Source organism: Agelaius tricolor, unplaced genomic scaffold (assembly GCF_023055355.1).
Source record: "Agelaius tricolor isolate 1412-34295 unplaced genomic scaffold, bAgeTri1.0.p SCAF_24, whole genome shotgun sequence".
Taxonomy (NCBI): domain Eukaryota; kingdom Metazoa; phylum Chordata; class Aves; order Passeriformes; family Icteridae; genus Agelaius; species Agelaius tricolor.
Window position 1 is genome coordinate 9,750,534 of NW_027269284.1, and position 13,130 is coordinate 9,763,663.

Genomic DNA, 13,130 nt, shown 5'->3' on the forward strand with positions numbered 1-13,130 from the left:
CTGGAATCTCTTTCCCTGTGGTGAGGTTTATGTGCAAGGTAAGAAGCAGTGCACTGCTGTCCCCAATTGTGTGGTTTTTGTTTTTAGGTGTCTAAGTTGGGATGCTAAATTGCTGGTTAGGCACTCTTGCACTAGAAATCCTGTACAGAAAGCTATAAACTATAGAAAATATAAAGGATTGGGCCACAGAATGAGTTGTATGGAGAAAACAAGACAATTACAGGTATGACATTGTGAGTTATGTCATTTTAGAGCATTGAATAAAGTAAGGTTAAAATTTTGATGATCCCAGCATGTAGCAGCCATCAAGTTGCATACTGCAGTTTTTAATTTCTCATTATTTGCATTTGCACTGCTGGCAAATAACTTTTTAAGAGTTGTGTGTATGAGGGAGAAGGAAAACTTCACATAAATACAGAAATAAAAAATAATTTTGGATTAAAATGGCTTGCTTTACAGAAATATTTAGCACAAAAAGAGTACATTAAGGAAATAAGGTAAAGGAATTACAGTATTTTTTCACATAGACTCTTGCTAATTTAAAAAAATAATGTTTTAACATATTTTTTCCCAGTTGCCTTTAGCTGCTTCAAGGGTATGTACAAGTGCAGAAAAACAACTGTGTGAACATAGAAAATAAAAATGAAAGGGACTGGATGTTTTGGATAAATACAAGTTGCTATAAAAGACAAAAGTAAATGAAATGGATATAATTTTCACAGATTTCAAATGTATATGTTATGTCATAATTTTATAGGGTATTAGCCTTATAGCAGTAGTTGTGAAAAATAAAGTCAAATTCAGAACCCATATTTCACTTGTAAACTATATTTGATAATAATAGTATCTATAAAATAATAATTATATATAATATTTAAAGTTTAAAAAAATCAGATTTGTGAAAGTTTAGCTGCTGGGACAGTCTTGTGGCATTGGAGTTCTAACTGACTGCAGAATGAAAATTGTGTGAGCAAGGAATCTGTAGATTTGGTGAGAAATAAAACTTATTACTGGGTTCAGGATGTTGTCATACTTCCTTTGTATTCTTACCATTAAGTATCACTTTGCAGTAATGATGCTTAATACATCCAGGAATGCAAGTGAAGGATCTGAAAACTAAGATGCAAAGTATCAGATTGACTAATAGATTATGAAGTGGTCTAAACAGTTTAGTTAAAACTTAGTAAATTTGTGTTGCTTTCCTATTGTGTTTTTTCAGTTGGTTAATTTGCAAAATCAGAAAATCTCATCAAGTGTCTCTATCATTGTTACAAAGTCACAAGGCTTTACTGTAATTGTCTGCAGGTGATAATAATTAATATTTTAAAATGCAGTTACTTTGCTCTTTTTAAGAAGAGGAGAAAATCATTAAAAAATGAATTCTATCCTAATGGGACTCAATTTAGAACCTACTGAATGCTACAGTAAAACTTTCATTGACTTCAAGAGGAGCAGAAATCTGACTTTTCATATCAATTTTTGCTGATGAGGTGATAGCTGTTTTTCTACAGGGATCAGTTGTAAAGTATTGCTTGAAACCATGAAGTCGTAGCTGCTGGCTTTGTTCCCCTCTTGCAGGTGGGATTTGGGGATATAGAACATAGATACCTTTCCTTTCTGAAAATCCTGAAACGTCTGCTAAATCACAGCTTTTCAAATCCTCCCACAGGAGATTTGCTCAGGGTTTTTTTTTTAATACATCTAGTGGATGACAAGTAATAAAACCAGGAGGGTTATTTGTTGTATTTCTATGGTTGAGTCTGTCATATCACATCTGCAGAGCTGTCAGTGGATGGTCAGCACCGCCTGCAGTGCCAGGGGTCAGCGAGTGAACGCCGTGGAAGGAAGGGCTGTTTGTGCTGTGAGTGTAGAGAGGGGCCTGAGGTTACATTATGGTGATTTACGTTATTCAAACGGGAATTCTGATTGCTGCAGCTCAGATGACTTCTAACGTGCCAGGCATATCATGGGTTTAATTATGAGATGTGCTGATGGGGAAGGAGCTGGGGTGGCTGGAGTGCGGCACAGCGCGAGCGGCTCCGAGTGCGGGACAAACTGCCTTGTTGTGCTGGCCCCCTGGGCCCCTCTGCCACCCCTCTCTGGTGCAGTTCCTCGCCTTGTGTGGGATTGTTTTTCTGAGATCAGGTCCAGTAATTTGGTTTTTAGCAGCGTAACAATATGTCACGTATAGAAGGAAAATCTAACTGATAGGTGGCCAGTATGGGGTAAGGTTAAAGTCTGTGTCCTTGAAATTCTGAGAAAATACAGCAACAGATGTGCAGGATTTAAACTGGTTATTATTCCAGTCCTGTAGATATAAACAGATAATTAAAATGCCATTTTTACAATGTCTTCATCAGAAAAAGTTTGATCTTCTACAAATACTTTTTGATGCAGCATTTGTTTTTTTGTTCACATATGCTGTTAGATTTTTGTATTCCTCAAAGCATTTCTCTTCTGAATTATGTAAATATTTTTCTAGAATCTTACCTTTTTTTCATTTCTCCATCTTTTTCATTCTTTATTTAAGATGGTTAGAACTGTGCCTGTAGCCACTTCTTTTTTCCATGTTCTCGTGTAGTAATTTTCTTAAATGCCCGATTCCGTTCAACAATCAAGATGGTTTCTTTTCTTTTTTCTTTTCTTTCCGTTCAACAATCAAGATGGTTTCTTCTATTCCAAGAGCTGTGGAAGTATATTTTCAGTGGTAGAGGTCTTACAGAAGGTGGAAACTGCTGATCTAAGGCTTCAATTATTACACATTTTAACTTACTATAAAAATATTTAAACTTTCCTTGAAGACAGGACTTCTTGGCAGGAAGATAGGGTGATTAAACACATATATAATAACACACACAGAAATTCAACCATCTGTGTGAAGTCCTGTCAGTCTTTGGATCTAGTCAGAGGCAGGGTTTTGTTCTTGTCAGTCAATGACAGCTGTGGCCAGGTGAGATGGGCTTTGCGCACATGGACCTGCAGAGATGTGAGGCAGCTGTGCAAACTCACCACCCAATCACATCCAGCTCTTCAGTGTGATTCAAGTTCCTGATGGAATCATGGGCAGCAAAGTCTAGACCAATTGTAACTTTAATGAGCACGATTCTGACATTATTTAAAATTTTCCTTTCAGCATGATAGTGTGTAAATATACTAGTGTATAGAGATGTATACAAATACAGTATGTAAATATATTAGATTTTATGTCAAAACTCAAGGCTTAAGTCTCCCAACCTTTCTGAGTACACTGGATTTCAAGGGCAATTGTCTGCATTTGCTATCATGGTGTTCTAACTATCAGGAACAACCTTTAGTAGCTTCAAACCAGTAACTGATTTTAAAAAGAAATAACACAGCCCTTGTTTTACAGCTTTTTTATGTGTACTGTACACCTCTGCAACTGTACAGTGTTTTGTTTCTTTAAAGAAGTGGCATCCACCTTCAGCTTTTCTTGGTTTCGCACAGAATAAAAGAAAGTGTTTTTCTTTTATGCTGATAAGAAGAAGAAGGTGAACCCTTTATTCTTTAGGGAAAACTCTAGCTATGTCTAGCTTGAGGAGTCTTTTAGGTCTGCTTATTTGTTGTGCTCACCGTGCCTTGCCTTGGCACTGAAATGTCTGACAGAATATCAGAGATCAGGCAGATGAAGATGTTGACAGAACCCCCAGCCCTTTGTGCATGTGTACATTTCTTCCCATGTAAAAAACAAAGCAGTTCCTCTCTCAGGGCTAACAGTCTTTATAGCAATATTGTAACACTGTCTGCAGGCATTACCCAAGTCTTACACTAATTTGTGATGTGCTTTTTAGTTGCTTTTTATCATTCCTTTTATACAGCATAGTAATCTTCTGAATATATATTTAATTGTACAGTCTTTTACTTTTTTCTACTAGTTCTGTCTCTTGTAGATTGACTAGACATGCAGTATTTTACTGCATTGATTGCAATTTTTCTGGAGGGGTTCTCATGGGGAAAATGTAGAAAATATGCTATAACTATAGATCATATGTAGAGTATGAGAAGAATTGAAACCTATTTTACAGTTTTGATTTTGTGTAATTTAGATTTCATATATATAATTTAGGAAATCACTTGTTAGTCTACCTAGAGGAGATACATATAAAATTACAGTTGGAAACATTGTATTGAGAGTAATTACAAATTGTCACTACTTGAAAATTAATGTTTTTTTGTTGGACAAGCTAAAAAAACAACATGAAATGATAGTAGCTCACTGGTGCACGGAGATATTCATAACTTCCAGGAAAATCAAAAAACCCACATGCTGTTGCCATTCTGTACAAAAGAAAACACTTATTTAGGAAATACCTGTTTCTCTGATACTTCTGTATAAAGTCTTGCTGACATTTTTAGGGTATGTTCCATACCCTAAAAGTGAGTGACCATTGATAAATTAGAGACTATAGCTGGTGTTTTTGGTGAAAGCTGGTGTGCAATTGATCTATTTTATTGGCTTCACACTGCAAGACTATTTGATCTCTATTATTAAGTCAGTACTAAGATAGTTTAAAAATAGTTAATATTTGCAATAATTATTGATTTTGTTTCATTATTTCATTTATGAAAGCTGTTGGCAAATGTTGTCACTTGTTGCTTTGATGTCACAGCATCCATCAAGCACTCAGAGAGACATGGATGATCAAAAAAAGGAGGTGATTTCAGCAATTTAGTTTGGCCTGCTTCATAACATAAACTGTGGATTTCCTCAAAGTGATTCCAGCATTGAATGAATAATTTTTGACAGAACTAGGGAATAATTATCTTTTTATAAAGACAGCTTTTAGCCCCCAAAGTCTTTTATTCTTTCTACTTTCAATAAGAAATAGGGATCTTAATTTTATGAGGGGGCCTCTGTGGGGAACAGTAGTCCTCCTGTAAGTTTTAAATTTTATAACTGAGGACCTTGAGGAGTAAACTGTTGTTGGCTTTATTAGTAATTTGATGGGTAAAAATTTAAAGGATTTGGCTAATTTACTTTCAATACCCAAATGTAAGGACATAATTTTGGTGTATTAAGATACTTTTATCCTTTCCTTTTATTCCATGCACATCTGTTCAGTACAAGTGCACATCCTGGATGGCTCAGCCTGATTTAACACACGTTGTTAAATTTTACTTTAATTATCAATTTTCATTCATAAAAGGAGAAATTGTGTTTCATAAATCAAGAATACCACAGAAGCTAAAAGTCTTTAAAATTCCTTCTGAAAAAGGAAGGAATTCTTAAACATTTTTTCTGCTGTAATGCCAACTGGTGCAGTGTGTAAATAGTGATGGACAGTCCCCATATGCCACTCTCTGTTTCTATTTATTGCACACCACATCCTTGTGGACACAGCCTGGCTGCATTATGATTGCCTACTCTTCTTCATCCCATTGCTCTTTTCTTATGGGCTTGAAAAGTTAAAAATGTAACTCATACAACTGTGTTGTGGTCATGAAGTTCATTTGAAATACTGTTCTAGTAAAACCTAATAAAAATGGTTTTTAGTTACATAGGGATTGGGTTGAAATTTGGGACACATGTACAACTTAGGGTCACACTGAAGACTGGGGGAATATGCCATGGGATTTTTGAATATGTTTGAAGCTAATTTGTAAAACCTAGGCTGTGGATCATACATGTTTATTTGGAAAATCTGTTAGATCTCAGTCAATAGAACATGAAACTACAAATTATCATCTTCCAAAAAAAAAGCCCAAACAATGCTGGTACCTCTGCCAGGTATCTCTGATTATCAGCTGAAACCATCATGTCTTTGCTAGGAAGGTCATAAAAGTCCTTTTTTCAGAGGCTGTTGCCCACAGCCGGAGTGCTTCCTCAAATGAGTGCTGATTTTCTTATTTTTTTTCCTTACCAAATGATCATTAAATCAATGAGATATTTAATTACTGTGCACTGAAGCCCTTTGCCCTTGCCTTAAAGCAACTTACTGAAGTATGGGATGATTTTTATTGCATGGAAAATGCCTTTACCATTCTCATTTCTATTGCAGAAACTTTTCACTTCAGTTTCCAATTCCATGCATTATAGTATAAAAATTTTAGAAATACCACATGAATGAAACATCTATCAGGATTTATCAAAGTTTGGTCTAGCTGATACTAATGCCACAGTGGGCCAGTAGGGTATTAAGAGAGAACTGTGCTGTTTTCCTCATAGTAACTACTTCAATGCATTAGGTATTAATCATCAGACTCCTAATTGTTTTTTTTTTTTAATTAGCTATTTAAAGGATGTGTGCTTAGGGAAGACCAGGCTTCCTGTTGTGTTTCTATAACTCTTTGTTAGTTTGTATTTAGAGCTTACCGTTCTGTATTTGAATTTTAGAATCTGAGAATCAAGTTTTCTTAAAGTAGTGTTGGCTGTATTTTTCCTGGCCTAATGTATCAGTGCTGTGATAACTGAATCATGTGCTTAAATTAGCTGTTCTAAAACAAGGGAAAAAAAGCCATGTACAATCTGACAGGGCTCATATTGCTATTCCTCAAGCGTGATAAAAGGAGAAATTATACTAACTTGTTTTTTATAGCTCAGTCTAGCTACTTTATGTTTCTACTCAGAAACCAATGAATAAATCATAAGTATTACATATGTGTTAATCTAACCAGATCCTCAAGGAAGAATGAGTAGAGCAGGTGTTATTTTTACAGCTGTATCTCATAATTTGAGTTCTTTCCATTTAGCTAAGTATCCAAATGCTGTCTTTTTAAATATAGTGCAGAATTGAGACTTGTGATAAGTGTATTGATACAATACATCAAACCTCTGGTTTTTCTAAAGCCCAAATTTCACTTTTAAACTAGTTTAAAATTAACTTGTACCATGATCCCTTTGGAGAAAGCATATCTTAAAATGTTCTGCGATGCCTAGTTAAGTTGTCAAGTTGAAGCTGTGGGTTATTCTCTCAGAATAAGTATTAAATAAAAAGGTTAAGATCTGGTTTATGTAAAGATCTCCTTTGTAAGGGTGTGGCTTCCCTGAATTCTCAAGACCTTTGTTCACTGAGTTGAATCTTTAGTTGTTCAAGAATAGACCTCATGGATTTGGTTTTGCAATCAAAACTTGGTTTGTGGGTCATGTGGTCTTTTTACTCTGAGGGGAAAAAGGTCAATTTTTAGCCAGTTTGAATGTAAGTTTCTGTGGGACTGTTTTTCACAGATGCCTCAGAGTTTATATAATGTTCATAGAAGCAGAAACCTCACTTCTATTTGGATACTGAGTAATTTTGGCTTGTGAAAACAGATGTTTTCACTATTGTCTGTGTTTATTTGATTTCTTCACAGATATAGTTGTGTATTTTTGCTTGCTTTTATTTATTTAGTCCAATGTGAGATTCTGAATATGTATACTTATTTAAGAAACTGAAAATATAGCAATGACTATGACAGTGTTAAAAACTTTATCCAGCTTAGTTACTTAAAGAAATAGAAAGTAATGGGAACTATCAAATAGAACTCTAAATGCAAGTGGAAACATAAGTTCCACCTCCAAACTAGTTTCTTCTTCACAGAATTTAATTCTGACCTATAGCAGATATATATTTTGCCTTGAAAGTAAAAAAAAAAATAAAAATTATATAATCATTTAGGTTAGAAAAGAGCCTTAAGATCATAGAGTCCAAATATTAACACTGCCAAGTCCACCACTAAACCATGTCCCAAGCACCACATCCACTCATCTTTTAAATACCTCCAGGGGTGGTGACTCACCCAGCCTATTCCATCCCTTTACAACCCTCTTTGGTGAAGAAATTTTTCCCAATATAATGCTGTATTACTTATTTTCTTGCTCCTATGTTCTTCAGTTTATAAAAGAGATGCAGGAATTTTTGCATGATTTTGACTGTTTAATTGAGAGTTTATATTTTCTCTATACAGATTTAAATGATTATCAGGAGAATAACAGATCAATTCCATGCTCAATAGACAAGGCTTATGATTTCATTAATATTTATAGGTTAATACTGTGCCCAATAAGAAATGCCTTCATAATTGGACTGTAGGAAGATTAAGATTTAAGCATGAAAGGTTAATTTTAGAAAGGAACTGTCAAGCTAGAGGAACAGTGTTGTCAGCTGTGGTGCTCGCCATGCTGTTCAGGATCGTGTGAAACAAGTGCTGCAGGACTATTCTGGGGGAAGGGATCAGGGTGTGCACAGTATTCCAGGGTTCAGTTTAGGTGAGAACACAGACAAGTAAGTATATTGTACATAAGTTCTTATACATGTGATATCTTGGCAACCATGAGGAGTTAAAAAGATAATTTTAGGTAATCTTCTCATGTTTTCTGTAGCATGAGGATGTTTTATGATTTCTCACTTAAAAAACGAAAACCAGGAAAAAATATTATTATTATTCCCTCTAAACACAATAAAAGTACCTTTTGCTCTTAAAACATTTTGCTTCTTTTTCCTTACATAAAGAATACTAGCAGTCAACAGACAACTGCCTAAGTGATAAAAACAGATTTCTTCTGAAACATTGCTTACCCAGGGGAGAGAGAAAGAGAGCAAACATCACCTGACATGACAAAGGACCTAGAAACACAATATAGAGATGTGTTTCAAATGCTTTGGTGGGAAGGGTAGAAGATGACCTCCACAGATTAAGGGAGCAGTGCTTTCCACCTTGTTTTCCCAGTTCTCTCTAGCTTGCTTGATTGTCCTTCACAGCCCTGATGTAGGGCAGTAGGAGTACAACGGGATAAAATTATCAGCACTTATGAGCAGTTAAAATCCAGTGGAAACATGTCTCTTCAGTTTTGTCTTGATTGATGAGACAGTCTGTGTTTCTCTGGTTGTAATTTGCAGAGGATAACAAACTCAAAACTGTTTCAGAATTACTTGCTCACACTCAATAGGCAGCTGTAATTGGAACAAGTAAATTACATTTCAAATCCCCCAAGAATATTTCTTTAAAGAATTTATGTAGCTTCAAGTATAGAGAGTCATTATAAGACAAACAGGGAATGCACAGTGATTACAAGATAAATCCTTTAGTGTACCTAAGTTCTGCAGTATTTTTGGGTATTTGACTTTATGGTTTAGTCCCAGGAATGGTAGTTTGAAGGGATGTTCACATTACATGGTCCAGACTCCCACATGTAAGTGTGCTGCTCTGTGCAGAAGCTTTTTATGTAAAGATGGGGACTGAAAAAGACATTGAGTCTTTCTCTCATTGTCTGTCACTGCATTTCCTCCCTTGTCACGTTTTCTGAAAAACCACACGTTTTCTGAAGTTCCTTTTACAGCTGTCACACTCATGGCTTCCCTACATTCCTAAAATGCCCCTTCCTAGACCTGTCTTCAGGTGAGCTCTGGTCTCCCTTGTTTTGTGCCCAAGTTTCTGAACAGTGCTTTTGTACTCTTTCTTATTTGCCTGTCATGGTTTTCATCTTCCTTTTTCTTTTTAAATTTTAGCTTTTTAAATTTTTACCCAGCTGTTCCTTGAATAAACCTCAGTCTGCAGTTCTAAAATCCCTCCTCTCCCTCCTGCTTAACTTTCCAGCCTTTTTCCACGTCCTCAAGCCAGTCATCTTGAGGTCATTGCAACCCAGGCTGCTGGACAAGGATCCCCAGCCAGTTCATCCCTGGTTGTGAGTGGCAGCTGACACAGCATTACTGCTAGTGAGCCCCTTCAGAGTTTGTGTTGGGAACTGTCAGCAATGCAGTGCCACAACCTGCACTGCCAGTGTGCTGCTGTGCTGTCCTTTCAGCAGATGTCCACGTGGTTAAAATCCCTCCCCTTACTTGGTCAGTATATCTGTAGGACATCCCTACCCAGGGCAGTCAAAGGTGTTTCTATCTTGCTCATGGCCTTGGTCTCTATTTCCTAGGAAAAAACCCAAACAAACAACCCCAAAGCAGTGGATTTAGTGAGCCTGTGTGCAAATATGTTCTCTCTGGTCCAGGTTAGGTGTGTTCTGCCTCTCCCCAGCAGTGGTTCCTGTTCTCAGAGAAGATGTGTGGTGATTTAGGAAACCAAGTCCTTGCTGGTGACACCCCCTCTGAGCACTGCAGATGACTCATGAATGTATTTGCTGCTACTTGTGTCCCTTCTTTGGTAAGGATTTGTTAGATGTAAAACAGCATGGGGACATCTGAGGCTGCATAGGGCAGGACTGTGACCTGCAGGGAGAGCTGAGTCCTGCAGGAGAAAGGACCCATTTTAGTCTGTTTTGACTTTGTTTTCCTTTTCCATTGTTGTGCTGTTTTGAGCAGACTGCTCTGTACTGCTCTGTACTAAACTAGGTTGTTTGCAGAGCATTGAGTTGTGAGTAGACTATTCCTTCAATCTGATCTGCACAGCAGAGATCAGTTTATCTGTATACATCTCGTCTCTGATTTTCTTCTTGGAGTTTGGCCTGTGGAACCAATCTCGGGCTCTTATGGTCTGTTTTGCTGTTATGATTATCATCTGGCTGTGTTTTCCAGGAATTTGCTAGTTTTCTCATAGGTCTGCTGGCAGGCTGGAGCTGCCAGGCTGTAGCATAGAGTCTGCATGTTTCCCTGTCAGAACTGGAAAAACTGACTTCCATTTAAAAGCTTTGCTCAGCAGTAGTGACTGAGCTGGACTGGAGTATCATTCCAATGAGTTTAGAGGATAAATTTATGAGAATTTACAGAGCTGCTTTTGTGTGGTGCCTTGCACACACTCTGATCTGTCACTTGAATCTCTAGGCACTGATAAAGTACCAGTGCTAAAAGTCACCATTATACAGGGTAGATTTCAGGTGTTTCAGCTTTTCTTCACTCATTGGAGTTCTCAACAGTGTTCTAGAGGCCTCCTGAAGCCTTTCAGAACCTCACCTGTGTAGGACTGTGGAGGTTTTAAAATTCAAGGATGGCTTTTGGTTGAGATCTAAAGATGTTTCCCTGGTTATGAATTGAAAGTTCAGCCTGCTTCTTTAAATATTTTATAACAACCCACAATCCTGTAAACTTATTTGATTTTTTGGCAGTATGTGAATTCAGCCTGCACTGTTACAAAAGATTAAAAAACCTGTATTAATAAGATGATCAAATTATCCTTATCTTCCTGAAATCTTTTCCCTCAGAGATGGGAAAAGATCATAAATTCTTTTGTTGAAGTTGCTTGCATAATTTTTTATTGTCTGTATGAAAGGCTTTTTGGAAGTACTTGAAAGGCAATAAATGAAATTGTAATACTTACAGACCTAGCAGCTACAGTGTCATGGCCTTGACAATGAACATAGCAAAACAGTATTTTAAATAAATGCATTTTTGTTTATTTATATGAAAATAAAGAGGTTTGCACAATTTCTGGATGAAAGAAGTTGACATAGAACTTTAAAAATGTGAGATGATATTTTAGCAGACATATTTGGTTTCAAGAAATAGCCTGACTGAATAAGACAAGGTCGGCCACAGCTCCTTAAAATGATCAAAAATCCCCCAATAAAATATTTAAATCACTGTGGATGAGCAATAGTTTCAGTTTTGTAAAATGGAACTAAATGTGATGATAGGGCATAAAAAATGAGGGACTCTCTATCAAGTAGCTTCAGTAGAACTGGGTGCCTAAGCTGACACAGAGATGAGTCTAAACATTGCTAATCTATGACAGTTTTAATGGCAAAACAACAACAAAAGTGTTTTGTAATTGGAAAGTGAATGATGGATGGTTTGTTCTTTGAGTAACTGGGGATAGAAAAGCAATTTCTTAGAAAGATTAAATGGAAGAGCCATGTAAGGACACTGGAAGCTGAAGGGACACATTAAGCTGCCGCCCTGCCCAGTTTAGTTTACTTGGCCAGGAATTGTGTGGTGTGTTCAGGAGGTCAGGCCCAGTCCCCTGGGCTTTGGAATCTCAGAATCTCTGAAACTCAGAGTCTGTATCTTTCTTCCATTGATCTTTACAGAATCAGAAAAATAAGAGTTAGCCACATTTTCCTGTCTCTTGTGCGCTTTTAGGAAGCACCTTCCAGATATTAGATACATTTAGTCCAGCTAGCTTTCAGAGTCCACTTGCCCAAGATTTTGAAGTTGTAATTAGATTTCTTTTTTTTTTTTTTTTTTTCTTTTTCTGAGGGCTTAGGTTTGAATCTCTGGAAAAAACCAAAACAAAATATGAGTGTTGCTGTGAATGAGCTGCAATGCCTGGCTGAAAACACTGAATTCAGAGCTCAGGCAAATGCTGACTAGCTTCTGTATTGCTTGTTAGAAAGCTTGATGTTTTCAGAAGCTGAAAAACACAAAACTAAGATGAGTAAGGCAGTATTACATAGAAAGCTCCAATTAAAAGGAAACATTGGTTGTTCATAGATCTTTTTTTTTTACTTCATAAGGGGTCATGCAAGGTGTGTTTTCTGGGGGCATAATAGACCACTCTGTCTTTCAGCAGTAAAGTTTTTGCCAATTACCCTATCTGTAACCTTCCTTTTATTATGGAAAATTAATTAGAAGGTTCTGGAGGAAATGGGGACTAACTGGGGTCTTTATTTTTTATGGCCTATTTAGCTTTGAAAGCACAAATTAAAGTCTTTTTCTAATATTTATAATGAAATCTGCCCTCTCATTCTCCGGATTTGGTGATTACAAAACAAAAGCCCAGACTGCAGGGCTTCAGCCTGTGTAATGAAACAAACAGCAGCTATGTCTCTACTGTGCCAGCTGAAAAAAAGCATGAAGAATTTAACCAAGGCAACATGAGACCTACTGAGTCACAAAAAGTCTTTCTAAAACAAAAATGTTGGTGTGCAACATGCTTGACAGCTGGGAGCAATATAAAATGGTGAGAGCTAATATTACAGGATCTGGCTTCACCTGTAGTGTTGAGTGAGGATATACTCAGAACAACAAAATAAGGTAATATAATTCAGGTTAATCTTGCAAGGAATACAGCTTTTAAATATTCTGAAGTTATTTGAAGTGATTGAAATTGCATTAATTTTCATCCTTTTAGTTCAGATGTAGTCAGCTCTCTTCAAAGAAGTTAAAAAAAGCATCAGCAGCACAGTTTCAGTCTTACTGCCCTGTGCAGGTAGGAAATCAGTCTGTCTGTTTTCCTCTGACATGGCACCTCCCTCACAGCCTGAGTCCTTGCTGTGAGGTGGGGTAGCACAGATTGATAACCACAGACCAGAT

The 13,130-nt window shown here is 36.8% G+C and overlaps 1 protein-coding gene across 1 annotated transcript in view; it reads left to right on the forward strand.

Annotated features, from left to right (window-relative positions):
- The window catches only part of PPP2R2C (protein phosphatase 2 regulatory subunit Bgamma), a 186,783-nt gene that overhangs the window by 17,878 nt on the left and 155,775 nt on the right, over positions 1 to 13,130 (forward strand). The window lies entirely within an intron of this gene.